Source organism: Pleurodeles waltl, chromosome 5, assembly GCF_031143425.1.
Source record: "Pleurodeles waltl isolate 20211129_DDA chromosome 5, aPleWal1.hap1.20221129, whole genome shotgun sequence".
Taxonomy (NCBI): Eukaryota; Metazoa; Chordata; class Amphibia; order Caudata; family Salamandridae; genus Pleurodeles; species Pleurodeles waltl.
Window position 1 is genome coordinate 1623745835 of NC_090444.1, and position 20291 is coordinate 1623766125.

Here is a 20291-nt window from a genome sequence, read left to right on the forward strand (position 1 = left end):
TTCGACCACTACAGTCATGGATAGGTCAGATGTGAATGTGCTCAATTTGCTTATTAATTTATTATCTACTAATTGAAATGAGTTAATTTATATTTATATATGCACTTACAACCTGTTGTGAAGATGTGAGAATTGTATGCGTTTATAAATTAATTTAAAAAACAATAGCCAAGTAAAAGAACATGCAGATTCGTAATGATATTTGAGCTAGTGCACAAAAATGAAGGAAATGTCATTGATTGCAAAAATACACCATTAAGTGTATGCAATTGTTTTAATAAATTGTAGATTTCTGAATGCAATTTATTAATTAAAGGGCCAAACTGGTTTTGCACTGTAATTCTCTGTGGGCAGTACTCATTGAACTTGGTAAATTTACCTAAACATTAGTTACATCTTCTGTTTTACATACACTGCAGCAAAAGTGTGAAATCAGTTTACTCCGCTTTATGTCTTGGTTAAAACTTAAGTCCAAAATTTACAAAGGTTTTGTGTCAGGGATGCGTCACTTTTTTGAGGAAGCCCCAACACAAAATCCTTTCTGATATTTACAAATCAACACAAATGTCAATTTGCGTGGCTTTTAATGACAAAAATATGCAACGTAGCATATTGCAAAACCTTGGGTTATTTTGCTTTGCATACGGCTTCCATGGGTGGTACATGGAAGTTCCCATGCATCGACCCATGGATTTTGAAAAACCCATATTTACAATCATTTGTAGATGTGAGTTTGCACCAAACAAAATGAGGGGCTGACCAGAAGCTGGCATAATGAAGAGAAATATTTGTGTTTCTTCGCTTTATTCCCTCTTTGCATACGGTCTACATTCTGCAGGAGACAATAATTAGAGCAAACAGCCTCAAAGGATAGTTTCTGTGCAGGAATGCATTCCTTCCTGCACTAAACTATCCTGCCCTTCAGGCAGGCACCCTTGCACTGTGGTGCAACAGTGCCTGCATTGGCTCTAGGCAGCCACAACTGTGCTAGCACATGGAGAGAGCAGAACTGTGCCACTAAGTTAAAGATATGGCACAATTTTGCTCCCTCCAAGTGAGACAAAGCAGCACAGCAACTTTGCTTGCTGTCCTGTATTATGCCACTTCTATACAAATTTGCTTCTTAGTTTGGAGCATGTACTGGTGGTTCACTTCTAAGTTACACAAGCAGAAACAAATGATGCAAAATCTATTAGGCACGTTTTTTGGGTTTTGTAATGTTGCATGTGCTATTGCCTTTTTTAAAGAAGGAAGTATTATTGAGTGAGATGAGTAACACAGTGCTTTTCTGGATACACAGAAAAACAATCACCATCACTAACTGGGAAATTATTATAACCCCCCCACAACGCTACACACATGAACGACCAAAACGTGTATGCTAGTTCATTTATACTATACATGTTCAACATATATGTACCTCTGAATAGTACAGAATCTGCAATAGTGCTTGTAGTTAGACTTTCAGCCCACAGAAAAATACCTTTCATGACGAATAATGTCTGCCTTAGTTGACATATTTTCACAACATCTTCCGATCAATATACACATATAAACATTTGTGTCAATTTCATTTTGAGAAGTTTTTAAAAATTGATAGTGGATACTTTTTCACATTCAAAATCTCACAGGAATTTTGACATGGAATCATTTTTGGTTTCATGTAAATCTGTTTCTCAATTATAAGGAATAAACATGATAAACAACACATTTACTAATTAGTTTGTGAACTGCTACATTAACTGAAATGTGAATAATAATAAAGTCTACTAATCAAATATAAGTTTCTGGGATGCATTTTGTTGATGGACCATTTGGTGTTTCACAATTTGGGTCTTCTGGTCTGAGAATTGGATGAGAAGAATAAGCACTGTGGTTGTATAATAGCAAGGCAATCAATCTTCTACCAAGGTGTTAATAAATGAATGGTCAAAGGCCAGGAAAATGCCTTGCCCCTCAAAAACCAGTTCACCACCAACATTGCCTTCTTTGATGCCATTACAGGTAGATTTGAAAATTTCAGATCTACTCTGATCATTCATGATGACCAAAAAACTAGGGATGTGTGTAACTCATGTAATTCTGTGTATTGCAATAATGTGGACTGTAGGAAGTTGGCTCTGTATGTGCTATTTCAAAGTAAGGAATAGCATGCACAGAGTCCAAGGGTTCCCCTTAGAGGTAAAATAGTGGTAAAAATAGATAATACTAATGCTCTATTTTGTGGTAGTGTGGTCGAGCAGTAGGCTTATCCAAGGAGTAGTGTTAAGCATTTGTTGTACATACACATAGACAATAAATGAGGTACACACACTCAGAGACAAATCCAGCCAATAGGTTTTGTTATAGAAAAATAACTTTTCTTAGTTTATTTTAAGAACCACAGGTTCAAATTTAACATGTAATATCTTGTTTGAAAGGTATTGCAGGTAAGTACATTAGGAACTTTGAATCATTTCAATTGCATGTATACTTTTCAAGTTATTCACAAATAGCTATTTTAAAAGTGGACACAGTGCAATTTTCGCAGTTCCTGGGGGAGGTAAGTTTTTGTTAGTTTTAGCAGGTAAGTAAGACACTTACAGGGTTTAGTTCTTGGTCCAAGGTAGCCCACCGTTGGGGGTTCAGAGCAACCCCAAAGTTACCACACCAGCAGCTCAGGGCCGGTCAGGTGCAGAGTTCAAAGCGGTGCCCAAAACGCATAGGCTTCAATGGAGAGAAGGGGGTGCCCCGGTTCCGGTCTGTTTGCAGGTAAGTACCCGCGTCTTCGGAGGGCAGACCAGGGGGGTTTTGTAGGGCACCGGGGGGGACACAAGCCCACACAGAAATTTCACCCTCAGCGGCGCGGGGGCGGCCGGGTGCAGTGTTAGAACAAGCGTCGGGTTCGCAATGTAAGTCAATGGGAGATCAAGGGATCTCTTCAGCGCTGCAGGCAGGCAAGGGGGGGCTTCCTCGGGGAAACCTCCACTTGGGCCAGGGAGAGGGACTCCTGGGGGTCACTTCTGCAGTGAAAGTCCGGTCCTTCAGGTCCTGGGGGCTGCGGGTGCAGGGTCTTTTCCAGGCGTCGGGACTTAGGTTTCAGAGAGTCGCGGTCAGGGGAAGCCTCGGGATTCCCTCTGCAGGCGGCGCTGTGGGGGCTCAGGGGGGACAGGTTTTGGTACTCACAGTCGTAGAGTAGTCCGGGGGTCCTCCCTGAGGTGTTGGTTCTCCACCAGCCGAGTCGGGGTCGCCGGGTGCAGTGTTGCAAGTCTCACGCTTCTTGCGGGGAGTTGCAGGGTTCTTTAAAGCTGCTTCTTGAAACAAAGTTGCAGTCTTTTTGGAGCAGGTCCGCTGTCCTCGGGAGTTTCTTGTCGTCGTCGAAGCAGGGCAGTCCTCAGAGGATTCAGAGGTCGCTGGTCCCTTTGGAAGGCGTCGCTGGAGCAGAGTTCTTTGGAAGGCAGGAGACAGGCCGGTGAGTTTCTGGAGCCAAGGCAGTTGTTGTCTTCTGGTCTTCCTCTGCAGGGGTTTTCAGCTGGGCAGTCCTTCTTCTTGTTGTTGCAGGAATCTAATTTTCTAGGGTTCAGGGTAGCCCTTAAATACTAAATTTAAGGGGCGTGTTTAGGTCTGGGGGGTTAGTAGCCAATGGCTACTAGCCCTGAGGGTGGGTACACCCTCTTTGTGCCTCCTCCCAAGGGGAGGGCGTCACAATCCTAACCCTATTGGGGGAATCCTCCATCTGCAAGATGGAGGATTTCTAAAAGTTAGAGTCACTTCAGCTCAGGACACCTTAGGGGCTGTCCTGACTGGCCAGTGACTCCTCCTTGTTGCTTTCTTTGTTCCCTCCAGCCTTGCCGCCAAAAGTGGGGGCCGTGGCCGGAGGGGGCGGGCAACTCCACTAAGCTGGAGTGCCCTGCTGGGCTGTGACAAAGGGGTGAGCCTTTGAGGCTCACCGCCAGGTGTCACAGCTCCTGCCTGGGGGAGGTGTTAGCATCTCCACCCAGTGCAGGCTTTGTTACTGGCCTCAGAGTGACAAAGGCACTCTCCCCATGGGGCCAGCAACATGTCTCTAGTGTGGCAGGCTGCTGGAACTAGTCAGCCTACACAGACAGTCGGTTAAGTTTCAGGGGGCACCTCTAAGGTGCCCTCTGGGGTGTATTTTGCAATAAAATGTACACTGGCATCAGTGTGCATTTATTGTGCTGAGAAGTTTGATACCAAACTTCCCAGTTTTCAGTGTAGCCATTATGGTGCTGTGGAGTTCGTGTTTGACAAACTCCCAGACCATATACTCTTATGGCTACCCTGCACTTACAATGTCTAAGGTTTTGTTTAGACACTGTAGGGGTACCATGCTCATGCACTGGTACCCTCACCTATGGTATAGTGCACCCTGCCTTAGGGCTGTAAGGCCTGCTAGAGGGGTGTCTTACCTATACTGCATAGGCAGTGAGAGGCTGGCATGGCACCCTGAGGGGAGTGCCATGTCGACTTACTCGTTTTGTCCTCACTAGCACACACAAGCTGGCAAGCAGTGGGTCTGTGCTGAGTGAGAGGTCTCCAGGGTGGCATAAGACATGCTGCAGCCCTTAGAGACCTTCCTTGACATCAGGGCCCTTGGTACTAGAAGTACCAGTTACAAGGGACTTTTCTGGATGCCAGGGTCTGCCAATTGTGGATACAAAAGTACAGGTTAGGGAAAGAACACTGGTGCTGGGGCCTGGTTAGCAGGCCTCAGCACACTTTCAATTGTAAACATAGCATCAGCAAAGGCAAAAAGTCAGGGGGCAACCATGCCAAGGAGGCATTTCCTTACACAACCCCCCCCCCCAAACGAAAGAGGATGAGACTAACCTTTCCCAAGAGAGTCTTCATTTTCTAAGTGGAAGAACTTGGAAAGGCCATCTGCATTGGCATGGGCAGTCCCAGGTCTGTGTTCCACTATAAAGTCCATTCCCTGTAGGGAGATGGACCACCTCAACAGTTTAGGATTTTCACCTTTCATTTGCATCAGCCATTTGAGAGGTCTGTGGTCAGTTTGAACTAGGAAGTGAGTCCCAAAGAGGTATGGTCTCAGCTTCTTCAGGGACCAAACAACAGCAAAGGCCTCCCTCTCAATGGCACTCCAACGCTGCTCCTTGGGGAGTAACCTCCTGCTAATGAAAGCAACAGGCTGGTCAAGGCCATCATCATTTGTTTGGGACAAAACTGCCCCTATCCCATGTTCAGAGGCATCTGTCTGCACAATGAACTGCTTAGAATAATCTGGAGCTTTTAGAACTGGTGCTGAGCACATTGCTTGTTTCAGGGTGTCAAAGGCCTGTTGGCATTCTACAGTCCAGTTCACTTTCTTGGGCCTTTTCTTGGAGGTGAGTTCAGTGAGGGCTGTCACAATGGATCCATATCCCTTCACAAACCTCCTGTAGTACCCAGTCAAGCCAAGGAATGCCCTGACTTGAGTCTGGGTTTTTGGAGCTACCCAGTCCAGAATAGTCTGGATCTTGGGTTGGAGTGGCTGAACTTGGCCTCCACCTACAAGGTGGCCCAAGTAAACCACAGTTCCCTGCCCTATCTGGCATTTGGATGCCTTGATAGAGAGGCCTGCAGATTGCAGAGCCTTCAAAACCTTCTTCAGGTGGACCAGGTGATCCTGCCAGGTGGAGCTAAAGACAGCAATATCATCAAGATAAGCTGTGCTAAAGGACTCCAAACCAGCCAGGACTTGATTCACCAACCTTTGGAAGGTGGCAGGGGCATTCTTTAAACCAAAGGGCATAACAGTAAACTGATAATGCCCATCAGGTGTGGAGAATGCTGTTTTCTCTTTTGCTCCAGGTGCCATTTTTATTTGCCAGTACCCTGCTGTCAAGTCAAAGGTACTTAAGAATTTGGCAGCACCTAATTTGTCTATGAGCTCATCAGCTCTAGGAATTGGATGGGCGTCTGTCTTGGTGACAGAGTTGAGCCCTCTGTAGTCCACACAAAACCTCATCTCTTTCTTTCCATCTTTGGTGTGAGGTTTGGGGACTAAGACCACTGGGCTAGCCCAGGGGCTGTCAGAGCGCTCAATTACTCCCAATTCCAGCATCTTGTGGACTTCCACCTTGATGCTTTCCTTAACATGGTCAGACTGTCTAAAAATTTTGTTTTTAACAGGCATGCTGTCTCCTGTGTCCACATCATGGGTACACAGGTGTGTCTGACCAGGGGTTAGGGAGAAGAGTTCAGGAAACTGTTGTAGGACTCTCCTACAATCAGCTTGCTGTTGGCCAGAGAGGGTGTCTGAGTAGATCACTCCATCCACTGAGCCATCTTTTGGGTCTGATGACAGAAGATCAGGGAGAGGTTCACTCTCTGCCTCCTGATCCTCATCTGTTACCATCAACAGATTTACATCAGCCCTGTCATGGAAGAGCTTAAGGCGGTTCACATGGATCACCCTCTTGGGGCTCCTGCTTGTGCCCAGGTCCACCAGGTAGGTGACCTGACTCTTCCTTTCTAGCACTGGGTAAGGGCCACTCCATTTGTCCTGAAGTGCCCTGGGAGCCACAGGCTCCAGAACCCAGACTTTCTGCCCTGGTTGGAACTCAACCATTGCAGCCTTTTGGTCATACCAAAACTTCTGGAGCTGTTGGCTGGCCTCAAGGTTTTTGGTTGCCTTTTCCATGTACTCTGCCATTCTAGAGCGAAGGCCAAGTACATAGTCCACTATGTGTTGTTTAGGCTCATGAAGAGGTCTCTCCCAGCCTTCTTTAACAAGAGCAAGTGGTCCCCTTACAGGGTGACCAAACAGAAGTTCAAAGGGTGAGAATCCTACTCCCTTCTGTGGCACCTCTCTGTAAGCGAAAAGCAGACATGGCAAGAGGACATCCCATCTCCTTTTGAGTTTTTCTGGGAGCCCCATGATCATGCCTTTTAATGTCTTGTTGAATCTCTCAACTAAGCCATTAGTTTGTGGATGGTAAGGTGTAGTGAATTTGTAAGTCACTCCACACTCATTCCACATGTGTTTTAGGTAGGCTGACATGAAGTTGGTACCTCTGTCAGACACCACCTCCTTAGGGAAACCCACTCTGGTAAAGATACCTATGAGGGCCTTGGCTACTGCAGGGGCAGTAGTCGACCTAAGGGGAATAGCTTCAGGATACCTAGTAGCATGATCCACTACTACTAGGATGTACATATTTCCTGAGGCTGTGGGAGGTTCCAGTGGACCAACTATGTCCACACCCACTCTTTCAAAGGGGACCCCCACCACTGGAAGTGGAATGAGGGGGGCCTGTGGGTGCCCACCTGTCTTACCACTGGATTGACAGGTGGGGCAGGAGAGGCAAGACTCCTTAACCTTCTGGGACATATTGGGCCAGTAGAAGTGGTTGACTAACCTCTCCCACGTCTTGGTTTGTCCCAAATGCCCAGCAAGGGGAATATCATGGGCTAAGGTCAGAATAAACTCTCTGAACGACTGAGGCACTACCACTCTCCTAGTGGCACCAGGTTTGGGGTCTCTGGCCTCAGTGTACAGGAGTCCATCTTCCCAATAGACCCTATGTGTTCCATTTTTCTTGCCCCTGGACTCTTCAGCAGCTTGCTGCCTAAGGCCTTCAAGAGAGGGACAGGTTTCTTGTCCCTTACACAGCTCCTCCCTTGAGGGTCCCCCTGGGCCTAAGAGCTCAACCTGATAAGGTTCAAGCTCCAAAGGCTCAGTTCCCTCAGAGGGCAGAACTTCTTCCTGAGAAGAGAGGTTCTCTTTTTCTGACTGTGTTGCAGTTGGTTTCCCAACTGACTTTCCTTTTCTCTTGGTAGGCTGGGCCATTTTTCCAGACTCCAGCTCTACTTTTTCACCCTGTGCCTTGCATTGTGCTCTTGTTTTTACACACACCAGTTCAGGGATACCCAGCATGGCTGCATGGGTTTTTAGTTCTACCTCAGCCCATGCTGAGGACTCCAGGTCATTTCCAAGCAGAGAGTCTACTGGGATGTTTGAGGAGACCACCACCTGTTTCAGGCCATTGACCCCTCCCCATTCTAAAGTTACCACTGCCATGGGATGTGCTTTAGTCTGATTGTCAGCATTGGTGACTGTATAGGTTTTTCCAGTCAGGTATTGGCCAGGGGAAACCAGTTTCTCTGTCACCATGGTGACACTGGCACCTGTATCCCTCAGGCCCTCTACACTTGTCCCATTAATAAAGAGCTGCTGCCTGTATTTTTGCATGTTAGGCGGCCAGGCAGCTAGTGTGGCTAAATCCACCCCACCCTCAGAGACTAGAGTAGCTTCAGTGTGGACCCTGATTTGCTCTGGGCACACTGTTGATCCCACTTGGAGACTAGCCATTCCAGTGTTACCTGGATTGGAGTTTGGAGTGGAACTTTTCTTGGGACAGGCCTTGTCTCCAGTTTGGTGTCCAGACTGACTACAGTTTCGACACCAGGCCTTTTTGGGATCAAAGTTTTTACCCTTGTACCCAGGATTGTTTTGTGAAGAGGCTCTGGGCCCACCCTCCTGTGCAGGTTTTTGGGGGCCTGTAGAAGACTCTTTACTATTTTTATTTTTGGCTGTCTCACCACCTTTCCCCTGGGGAGGTTTTGTGACCCCTTTCTTTTGGTCACCCCCTGTGGAAGTTTTGGACACCCTAGTCTTGACCCAATGGTCCGCCTTCTTTCCCAATTCTTGGGGAGAAATTGGTCCTAGGTCCACCAGATGCTGATGCAGTTTATCATTGAAACAATTACTTAACAGGTGTTCTTTCACAAATAAATTGTACAGCCCATCATAATTACTTACACCACTGCCTTGAATCCAACCATCTAGTGTTTTTACTGAGTAGTCTACAAAGTCAACCCAGGTCTGGCTCGAGGTTTTTTGAGCCCCCCTGAATCTAATCCTATACTCCTCAGTGGAGAATCCAAAGCCCTCAATCAGGGTACCCTTCATGAGGTCATAAGATTCTGCATCTTTTCCAGAGAGTGTGAGGAGCCTATCCCTACACTTTCCTGTGAACATTTCCCAAAGGAGAGCACCCCAGTGAGATTTGTTCACTTTTCTGGTTACACAAGCCCTCTCAAAAGCTGTGAACCATTTGGTGATGTCATCACCATCTTCATATTTAGTTACAATCCCTTTAGGGATTTTCAACATGTCAGGAGAATCTCTGACCCTATTTATGTTGCTGCCACCATTGATGGGTCCTAGGCCCATCTCTTGTCTTTCCCTTTCTATGGCCAGGATCTGTCTTTCCAAAGCCAATCTTTTGGCCATCCTGGCTAACTGGATGTCCTCTTCACTGGAGTTATCCTCAGTGATTTCAGAGTTGTTGGTCCCTCCTGTGAGGGAACCAGCATCTCTGACTATTATTTGTGGAGTCAGGGCTTGAGAAGCCCTGCTCTCCCTAAGTAGGACTGGAGGGGGGGAATTTCCCTCCAAGTCACTATCTTCATCCTCTGAGTTGCCATCCTCAGAGGGGTTGGCCTTTTCAAACTCTGCCAAAAGCTCCTGGAGCTGTACTTTGGTAGGTTTGGGGCCCATTGCTATTTTCTTTAGTTTACAGAGTGACCTTAGCTCTCTCATCTGTAGATGGAGGTAAGGTGTGGTGTCGAGTTCCACCACATTCACATCTGTGCTAGACATTATGCTTCTAAAAGTTGGAATACTTTTTAAGAAACTAAAACTGGTTCTAGAATCTAATTCAAACTTTTAACAAACTTTTAAACTCTAAAAGAAATGCTAACAGGGACTAACACAAGGCCCTAGCAGGACTTTAAAGAATTTAGAAAACTTTTCAAATTGCAAAAATCAATTTCTAATGACAATTTTGGAATTTGTCGTGTGATCAGGTATTGGCTGAGTAGTCCAGCAAATGCAAAGTCTTGTACACCACCGCTATCCACCAATGTAGGAAGTTGGCTCTGTATGTGCTATTTCAAAGTAAGGAATAGCATGCACAGAGTCCAAGGGTTACCCTTAGAGGTAAAATAGTGGTAAAAATAGATAATACTAATGCTCTATTTTGTGGTAGTGTGGTCGAGCAGTAGGCTTATCGAAGGAGTAGTGTTAAGCATTTGTGGTACATACACATAGACAATAAATGAGGTACACACACTCAGAGACAAATCCAGCCAATAGGTTTTGTTATAGAAAAATATATTTTCTTAGTTTATTTTAAGAACCACAGGTTCAAATTTAACATGTAATATCTTGTTTGAAAGGTATTGCAGGTAAGTACATTAGGAACTTTGAATCATTTCAATTGCATGAATACTTTTCAAGTTATTCACAAATAGCTATTTTAAAAGTGGACACAGTGCAATTTTCGCAGTTCGTGGGGGAGGTAAGTTTTTGTTAGTTTTAGCAGGTAAGTAAGACACTTACAGGGTTTAGTTCTTGGTCCAAGGTAGCCCACCGTTGGGGGTTCAGAGCAACCCAAAAGTTACCACACCAGCAGCTCAGGGCCGGTCAGGTGCAGAGTTCAAAGCGGTGCCCAAAACGCATAGGCTTCAATGGAGAGAAGGGGGTGCCCCGGTTCCGGTCTGTTTGCAGGTAAGTACCCGCGTCTTCGGAGGGCAGACCAGGGGGGTTTTGTAGGGCACCGGGGGGGACACAAGCCCACACAGAAATTTCACCCTCAGCGGCGCGGGGGCGGCCGGGTGCAGTGTTAGAACAAGCGTCGGGTTCGCAATGTAAGTCAATGGGAGATCAAGGGATCTCTTCAGCGCTGCAGGCAGGCAAGGGGGGGCTTCCTCGGGGAAACCTCCACTTGGGCCAGGGAGAGGGACTCCTGGGGGTCACTTCTGCAGTGAAAGTCCGGTCCTTCAGGTCCTGGGGGCTGCGGGTGCAGGGTCTTTTCCAGGCGTCGGGACTTAGGTTTCAGAGAGTCGCGGTCAGGGGAAGCCTCGGGATTACCTCTGCAGGCGGCGCTGTGGGGGCTCAGGGGGGACAGGTTTTGGTACTCACAGTCGTAGAGTAGTCCGGGGGTCCTCCCTGAGGTGTTGGTTCTCCACCAGCCGAGTCGGGGTCGCCGGGTGCAGTGTTGCAAGTCTCACGCTTCTTGCGGGGAGTTGCAGGGTTCTTTAAAGCTGCTTCTTGAAACAAAGTTGCAGTCTTTTTGGAGCAGGTCCGCTGTCCTCGGGAGTTTCTTGTCGTCGTCGAAGCAGGGCAGTCCTCAGAGGATTCAGAGGTCGCTGGTCCCTTTGGAAGGCGTCGCTGGAGCAGAGTTCTTTGGAAGGCAGGAGACAGGCCGGTGAGTTTCTGGAGCCAAGGCAGTTGTTGTCTTCTGGTCTTCCTCTGCAGGGGTTTTCAGCTGGGCAGTCCTTCTTCTTGTTGTTGCAGGAATCTAATTTTCTAGGGTTCAGGGTAGCCCTTAAATACTAAATTTAAGGGCGTGTTTAGGTCTGGGGGGTTAGTAGCCAATGGCTACTAGCCCTGAGGGTGGGTACACCCTCTTTGTGCCTCCTCCCAAGGGGAGGGGGTCACAATCCTAACCCTATTGGGGGAATCCTCCATCTGCAAGATGGAGGATTTCTAAAAGTTAGAGTCACTGAGCTCAGGACACCTTAGGGGCTGTCCTGACTGGCCAGTGACTCCTCCTTGTTGCTTTCTTTGTTCCCTCCAGCCTTGCCGCCAAAAGTGGGGGCCGTGGCCGGAGGGGGCGGGCAACTCCACTAAGCTGGAGTGCCTTGCTGGGCTGTGACAAAGGGGTGAGCCTTTGAGGCTCACCGCCAGGTGTCACAGCTCCTGCCTGGGGGAGGTGTTAGCATCTCCACCCAGTGCAGGCTTTGTTACTGGCCTCAGAGTGACAAAGGCACTCTCCCCATGGGGCCAGCAACATGTCTCTAGTGTGGCAGGCTGCTGGAACTAGTCAGCCTACACAGACAGTCGGTTAAGTTTCAGGGGGCACCTCTAAGGTGCCCTCTGGGGTGTATTTTGCAATAAAATGTACACTGGCATCAGTGTGCATTTATTGTGCTGAGAAGTTTGATACCAAACTTCCCAGTTTTCAGTGTAGCCATTATGGTGCTGTGGAGTTCGTGTTTGACAAACTCCCAGACCATATACTCTTATGGCTACCCTGCACTTACAATGTCTAAGGTTTTGTTTAGACACTGTAGGGGTACCATGCTCATGCACTGGTACCCTCACCTATGGTATAGTGCACCCTGCCTTAGGGCTGTAAGGCCTGCTAGAGGGGTGTCTTACCTATACTGCATAGGCAGTGAGAGGCTGGCATGGCACCCTGAGGGGAGTGCCATGTCGACTTACTCGTTTTGTCCTCACTAGCACACACAAGCTAGCAAGCAGTGGGTCTGTGCTGAGTGAGAGGTCTCCAGGGTGGCATAAGACATGCTGCAGCCCTTAGAGACCTTCCTTGACATCAGGGCCCTTGGTACTAGAAGTACCAGTTACAAGGGACTTATCTGGATGCCAGGGTCTGCCAATTGTGGATACAAAAGTACAGGTTAGGGAAAGAACACTGGTGCTGGGGCCTGGTTAGCAGGCCTCAGCACACTTTCAATTGTAAACATAGCATCAGCAAAGGCAAAAAGTCAGGGGGCAACCATGCCAAGGAGGCATTTCCTTACATGGACCAATTAAGCAATTCTGTGAGATTACGCAGAGTTACGCAAAAAGAGTATTTCTAAATTCAGCACAATTTTCTTAGTGCAAAAATGCCCCCTCATGGTCAAAATTGACTCGAAGATGCATTTTGCACCAAGAAATAGCTCCATGTGCAAGAGAACATGAATAGTTAGCGTAAGCAACCACTAGAGCTCACAAAATGTGCTACATTATAACACAACAGGATAGTGAACTCAAGCACCTGCTCTCAATCGCTAAATGTGCTCTTGCTGTAGGATTAGTCCCTTAAATTACTCTTAATTAGGAGAGCTGGTGTAATGGAGTTACTAGTGGAAATTCCACATCAAAGAATAACAAGGATTACTGAGATTACAATGAATACTCTGCCGTAATTGAAATTCTGCACAGACCTACAAAAAACATATTGACAAGTTGGATGACTGGAACAAGCCATCATAAAAAGAGATACAGTTGAGGTACACTGGTAAGACCCTGGGCTAGAGCAGTATCACAAAATCTCCTTAAATCTTGTATCCCATTTAGTCCTGCCACCTCCAGTCATGAATGATGAACAAGGAAGAAAATACGGGCTGTCCATTTCCCTTTCCCAAGCCCATTCATGCTGTGTTTAGATGGACAGAGAACAAGTTTTATTGATAAACTAGTGGCATAAAAGTAGCATATGGCAGCTAATAACTTTGCTGTTTTAAAGGCCTAGCAGAGAAAATAACGTAGAATTAAAAATGTACATGTTTAAATAGTGGTGAACATTTGTGCCTACTATTCGTATTTTGACACCACGTTTAACATGAAAATGTTGCACATTCATAATTGTGTACATTATCAATGAATATTAATATGAAAGTATTATTTTTAGATTGAAAACAGTAGAAATAAAAAGTATTATGAGTATTAAATAAATATGAATTAAACACACTTGTATTGAGTTAAATGAATTCCATTAACATGCGAAGAAAAATACATGTATGTTTAAAATTGCTATGATATAACATGAAAAATGTTTGCAATTAAATAATTTGCTTTGCATATATGAATTGTAAGGCGCGCAATAGGTTTAATAACGTATTAATTGTATTAATGTATATTAAGGTTTCCTTGACCTGAATAGGCCTGAAGGAGAAAATTCATTTTATAAGCAGCAATGTAAAATCACGTGTTTCTTCTGTCCCCTCTGACCTGAATTCTTTCCTTTGGCAGCTAAGGTAATGTTGAATGTTCTATGGTATTGCAGGAGAAGAGTATGTTTCAAGTTCAGTTAATGTAACAGTATTTGTTTCAACTGTTGAATCCGACAGGAAATCATAGTGTTCATGTGAAAGAATATTAGTTTAGTTTATTGTGGGCAGTGAGAATGGAACTAAAAAGTATCAAAACCTGGTGGTGCCATCGCTTGTCATTGGATGCTGAAATCAACACCCAGTGTGTGCCCACCTGAAGGACCAATTGAATGGATTTTGGTTATTTTAATTACTGAAGAACTTTGCAATTGGAGTCAGTCTTCATCAGTCTTCACCCCTACTTGGTACTGTTTAGAACTGTGTTGGAGTTTGTCTGTTCTTGTTTACATGTGCTCTCACATCTTTTCTCTAAGTTTCCTGATGAGTGCCCTCATTATAGTCTTAACTGCCCTATTCTGTTATGTGTTCAGGACTAATAAGACCATCTAATTCTGAACTGCTGATCTGTCCAATGTGCAGCTCGTGCTCTGCACTGTCCTGATGCTGTTGTCAACTGACATTTCAAGAAGGTGACCGTTCCTGTGGAATCATCCTGGTTGCTGTCCCAAGAGGAGAGGTATAACTAAATGTGTTTTCTTGTTTCCTTTTTAGCTTAGTCACTTACACCAGTATATTTTTAGAGTTAGTTGCCCTGGTTAGATGTTTTCCAAATATTTTTGTCCATTTTTTATTTTGCTTTTGCCCGCATGTGGTAGCCTGTTCCCAGATATGCAAGTCCCAATTCTGGTTAGTGTTAGGAATGGCCCGGCTCAGAAATTAATTGTTAAAACTCTAGTTTGATGATTTACTGATGTCACTATCATCTGCTTTGAATATTAATAATCATGTGCATATTATTTTGTTGCTAATCTATATTATCATTTTGGAGTGTCTAACAGTATTGATATTTAGTAGGCTGAATCTTTTCAGACGTTTCGGTCAGCCTATGGTTTTCATGTATGTTTATAATTTTTGCGCACCATTTACGTGACATTGATTTTAGGATTTTAATAAAGCTTTGAAACTTTATTCGGTTTGGAGTTAGATTTAGGGGGTCATTTTGACCTCGGCGGTCTTTTGTCAAGACCACCGATGTACCGCCGTGCTGAAGACCACCAGTGGTGGCGGTTTTCCGCTCGGCGTATTATGACTGTTGGCAGCTCTCCGTCCTTTTACGGACGGAGAGCCGCCAACAGCCATACTGGCGGTCGGCGGGGAAGTGAAGGTTGCTCCACCTCCACTGCCACGTCAACAGAACACCGCCCACCGAATCACGTCCTGTGATTCGGTGTGGCGGTTTTCTGTTGACGGTGTGGTGTCGGCGGAGCAGCCCCCATGGATCCCGTCCCCTCCCGGAGGATCACCGGACCAGGTAAGTCGATCGTCCGTTAGGGGAGGGGGGTAGGGAGGTGTTGTGTGTTGTGTGCGTGCATGGGGGTGTGCGTGTGTGTATGTAGTGGGGGTGTGTGAGTGCGTGTATGCATGCGGGGGTGTTGTGAGTTTGGGAATGAGTGCGTGTATGTCTGTAGGTATGTCTATATGGTTGTGTGCGAGTATGTTTGAATGTGGGTGTGCGTGTCTGACTGTGTGTGTGGATGTTGGCATGTATGTCGGTGTGTGTTCGTGTATGTGTGTTGGTGGTGCCTGCGTGCGTGTCGTGTGTGAATGAGTGATGTGATGTTGGGGGTCGGGATGGGGAGTGGGGTCCTGCCACCTTTGGGGGGTGGCAGGGGTGGTGGGGTGTGTAGGGGAGGGAGTTGGGGTGGGGTAGGGGGTGGGGGAGACCCCTATCAGTGCCAGGGAAGGAATTCCCTGGGACTGATAGTGCTTACAGCCATGGATGTCATGGCGGTTCCAAACCGGATGAAATCCATGGCGGTCAGCCGGGTCCAAGTACCGCCGGCGGTATAGTGACGACCGCCGGGCTGGAGGCCCAGGTCTCCAGCCCAGCGGTCGTCTCCGCCCTGGCGGGAGGAACGGAGAAGTGGCGGATGACCATGGAAGTAACCGCCATGGTCATAATTGCAAAAAAATGACCGCCAGTCTGTTGGCGGTCTTACTGCCGCTTCTCCGCCGTCTGCCAGGCTCGTAATGACCCCCTTAGTGTACAAATTGTTCTTGTTCTTCTTTAGTATTGTTTATGGTATAATGTTATTGGGTTGTGATTGAATGACTCTGACTACTACACTCTTCCCCAAGTCACAAGATTCAGTCAACCTCAGAGGGTGAGAGTTTGTGATGTTGTCTCACCCAAGCGTTGGTGGAAGTTGAGCCTGGAAGTGGAGAGTATGAATTTTCCGTGCCCCATTGCTCCAGCAGGAAAATTAAACCTGGCCAAAGTACCAAAGAGCATTGTGGAACCTCACTTTCCCCATGAGCTAGCACAATCTTTATCAGTTCATTCACCTTGGTCAACATTTGCAGAGCAATTGGCCTTTTGCCTTACCCCCACTATCCTGTATTCTTGGATATTAAACCAGGAATTAAGACCACCGAATAAACGTATTTCTCACAAAATCAGTACATACTGACAGGCATGTACTCATAAATACCCAAACATGTGCATTTGCTCATGCACCTTGCATCACCGTGCACGGCTTGGTAAATCTGGAATAGTGCAAGGAAGCAAGTTGCTGCCTTGTGTTACTCTGCCACAGGGCGGCACTTGTAAAAAGGCAGACAGGAATCATTTATGTTTGTGACAGAGTATGTGTCTGCCAAACTAATAAGTCCCAAACACTTTAAAATATGAAAGGTTTCTCAGAATCAACTGGTTACCAAGACATCATGGGCCAGATTTATCAAATGTTTTGTGTTGCCCATGCGCCACTCAAGGGGACACAGGGCAACGCAAAACCTAGAATGAGATTTAACAAGCCACACAAGGCCACCTTGATAAATCTTGAGTAACACAAGTCAGGGCAAGTCACTTCATTGGGTTATTCTGCCCCAGAGAGGTGTTCCATGGGTGGAACGTGGGTGTTTGTATGCTTTCACCCATGGCTTTCAGAGCATTCCCAGATTTACTATGAGTGGTAGAATCTCTCTCTTTCATGTAGCACAGTGCAGCAAGTTGTATTGCTGTGTTGCATTGTGGGAATAAATGATAAACATGGCCCCAAACCTCAAACTGTGATCATTTCTTCATTTAGCTACCCTGCCAAATGATGTGTGTGATCGAGGGACCTGGGATGAGTCTGAAGGAGATTTTGCACAATTCTGCAGGACTTGTCTTTGCTAGAGAGTAAAATGAACCCCTTGGTAAATCCAACACAGATACTGACTATGAAGACCAAGGTCCAACTATCAACCTGAGAATACCATTATTGGGAAAGGTAACATCATTAGACAACTCCTGAAACTATACTCCTGAACACCAAACCATTGTTAAGTTTTTGAATACTAGAAGAAGTTGCTCCTTTTTCTTCTGACTATGTTTGGAAAAAAGGTGACGTTGACAACAATGATTTGTTGCACAAAGGAACCAAGTAACCCTAATCTGAAGGAAAACACCCTCTGTAATCTGATTTTGCATTTGTAACCAGCTAAGCCTATTAAAACACTTAACCCTAGAATCAAGATAGCAGATATTTTGGACATATTTATTTTTGCCTAGAGGTTCATAGTTATTTATTGGCACATCAAAATTAGGACAAATGAAATCTCTAAGCATGGTGGATGAGTTTATTATTTAAAAAGTACCAACCAGTTCTAGCCATTGTTAATTTAATACTGATTAAAATAGACTTTTTGATTCTGCCCCTGGGGTCCAGGAGGACTTTGAGGCCTGCATTACTCTGAGACATCATAATGTGTGGATGCGCTGTAGCGCTATATAGCATGTGCTGCTAACCCTCTATGTGGGACATGCTCATGATGTGCCCAGGCTTTGGCTTGGCAAACACCAGGCCAAGACAGCCCTGTCTGTGCCCATCAGAACCCATTTGAGCCAATCAGAGCATGAAATAGGCTGGGCTGCTCCTTGTGGTGCTGACTTTGAAAGGAATAGGTTCTAAAATGGCAAAAAGAATGACTAGCTCCACTTTGCCTGCTGAATCATGTGCTGTTGTTACTTCTCTAGCACCTGTTTCTTGATCAATGCAATGGGGGTGCTGAGCAATGAGATCACAAACATGGAGATATGGCTGAGGTTAACTCAATGGGCAGTAGAAAAAAGCCCTTGACTCAGATAGTAAGACCATAGCATTTGAGGCCTCTCCAGGCCTGCTTCATCTGTTTGTGAGAAGTCTGTTCACCCTTTGCATAACCCCTGTATATCCTTTGCGTCATTATTTATGAAAGCCCTTTCATTGATAATAGGGTCTCTGCCAGTGTGTAAGACAGTCATCCTTTTGCCTTGATCACCCCCTTTTTCTGACTGATACTGATGGTTTTTTACTCTGACTATGGCTGTGCCCTGCTGACCAGACCCAGGGCCAGTGCTCTGTTTAAAAGGATATGCAAATTAGGAATAACTATAATTGCTATGATAACCTACCTGCCTGTAAGTCCCTAGTATATGGTAGGACATATAGGATTAGAGACACAGTGGATTTAGTGCACTTAAGTGAACACTGTTGTGGTGCCTGCTATCAGTTTAAAAGACAGCCCAGCCTGTCAAGCTGCTTTTAAAATAAATGTATATGCAAATTTGATTTTGGAATTAAATATACTTCCAAAGTCTTAAACTACCTTATTTTTACATATTATTCACCCCTAAGGGGCAGATTTAAGAGCCCCTAGTGCCTCCTTCCATCACATTAGCGTATTTTTTTTTTACAGTAATGTGGCCCAACGAGGAGAAAATCTCCATGCCAAATCTACAAATTGGCGCAATGCATGCATTTTCTAACCCTTTACCCTACATTATGCCTGCACCAGGCATAATGTTTGCAAAGGGGGAGTTCCCCCATTGGGGGGGGGGGGGGTGAAAAAATGGTGCAGAGAAATCTATGAGATTTCTTTGCATCATTTTTTTCAGCACTTTTAAAGCCTGCTCAGTGCAGGCATTAAAAGGAGGCACACCATTATTTATAATGGGCCTCAATGGGCTTTTCAGGCTTTTCAGGATTAACATCAACAGTTTTTTATGCTAATCCTGCAAAGCTCTGAACTAGCGCCAAATATTTAACAGTAGTTCCCCTAACTACCACCATGGTGGTGTTAGGTGGGCGCTAAGGGGTGCAAGAAAAGTGGTGTTGCACTGGGTGCAGCGCCACTTTTCTTAAATCAGGCTCTAAGTATTTCCCTAGGTGTCCCAGGGTAGGGTGCCTTGTAACTATACACTGGGACATTATAAAATATGTTTTATATGCCCTGGGGAGGAAAAAAATGCCCATTTATTTTTTCCCCAATGTAGTGCATCAGCTTCATAGGTTAACGTGTTAATACTTTGTTAAGGTATAATTATTGCTTGGACTTAAAATGATAGAATAAATCCAACAGTTGGACTTATTATAACTATCACAGAAAATAAGTTATGGAGCTTGCTTTTCTGTTGAGCCAAAATCCATCCTTCCAGCAGCTCTACTGTGATTAGCTTGCCTCTGCCAGGCTGAGCCAAGCTGCCTTAATGAGGTGTGAAGTAGCCAAACTGGTCTTCAAAGGTGGAATGATATCTCGGACAGGACACAGACTCATCCCACTTCCTGCCACACCAGACAGATGGGGTCCCCAGTGCTTTGATTAGCAGAGGGGCTGGAGGGATAGTGTTAAGGAAAGTTAGTCACACCAGTGGGACAGCTTAGCTAGATCTTAACCTCCAGGAGAAATGCATTTTGGATTTTGAAGGAATAGTGCTTTCCAGGATTACATTTTTGCCACACTTCATAGGAAGTGGTCACCCCAGAGGGTGGCACCCTGCACCCCATTGGTCAGGGGTGCCCCCCTGCTTGCCAACCCAGGACCACTGAATAAATATGGCAGTGTTGCCCAGCAACTCAGATCACTGCCTAAAACTACAAGAAGAAAAAGGACTGCCCGTCTGGAACTGGTCGTCACACCAAAGGACTGCACTCTGCATGACTGCATCGGATGCACACTGAGGAAGTAAAGCTCTAAGGACTTGGCCTGGCTTCCAGAAGTGAAGGAGTGGACTCCCTGAAACCAACAGGTTAAAAGAGCTTCACCTGCATCATCCCCACAAAGAGGAACCCAGCTGACCACCTTCATCTGGACTTTTGAGGATTTGCCTGGTGCATTCTGGGAAATGTAGTCCTAATACCTCAAGCACCATCTCAAAGCATCTAGACCCTTGGATTGGTGTTTTGGACCTCATGAAACCTGAACGAGGACTTCTGGCAGGTGATCCCGAAAGTTTGGAGAAGGTTGGAGCAACTTTGGAAAAAAGCTCCATATGATGGCCAACCAGTTGACGTAAGTCAAACTGCCAACGTCAACCCACAACCCAGCCTGAATTTCAGGTTTGTCCTGCTGAAGCTCTGGAGCCTTTTTCCATCAATGAGACATCCAGGAGACTTCCAGGAGTTGACTAGGAGTTG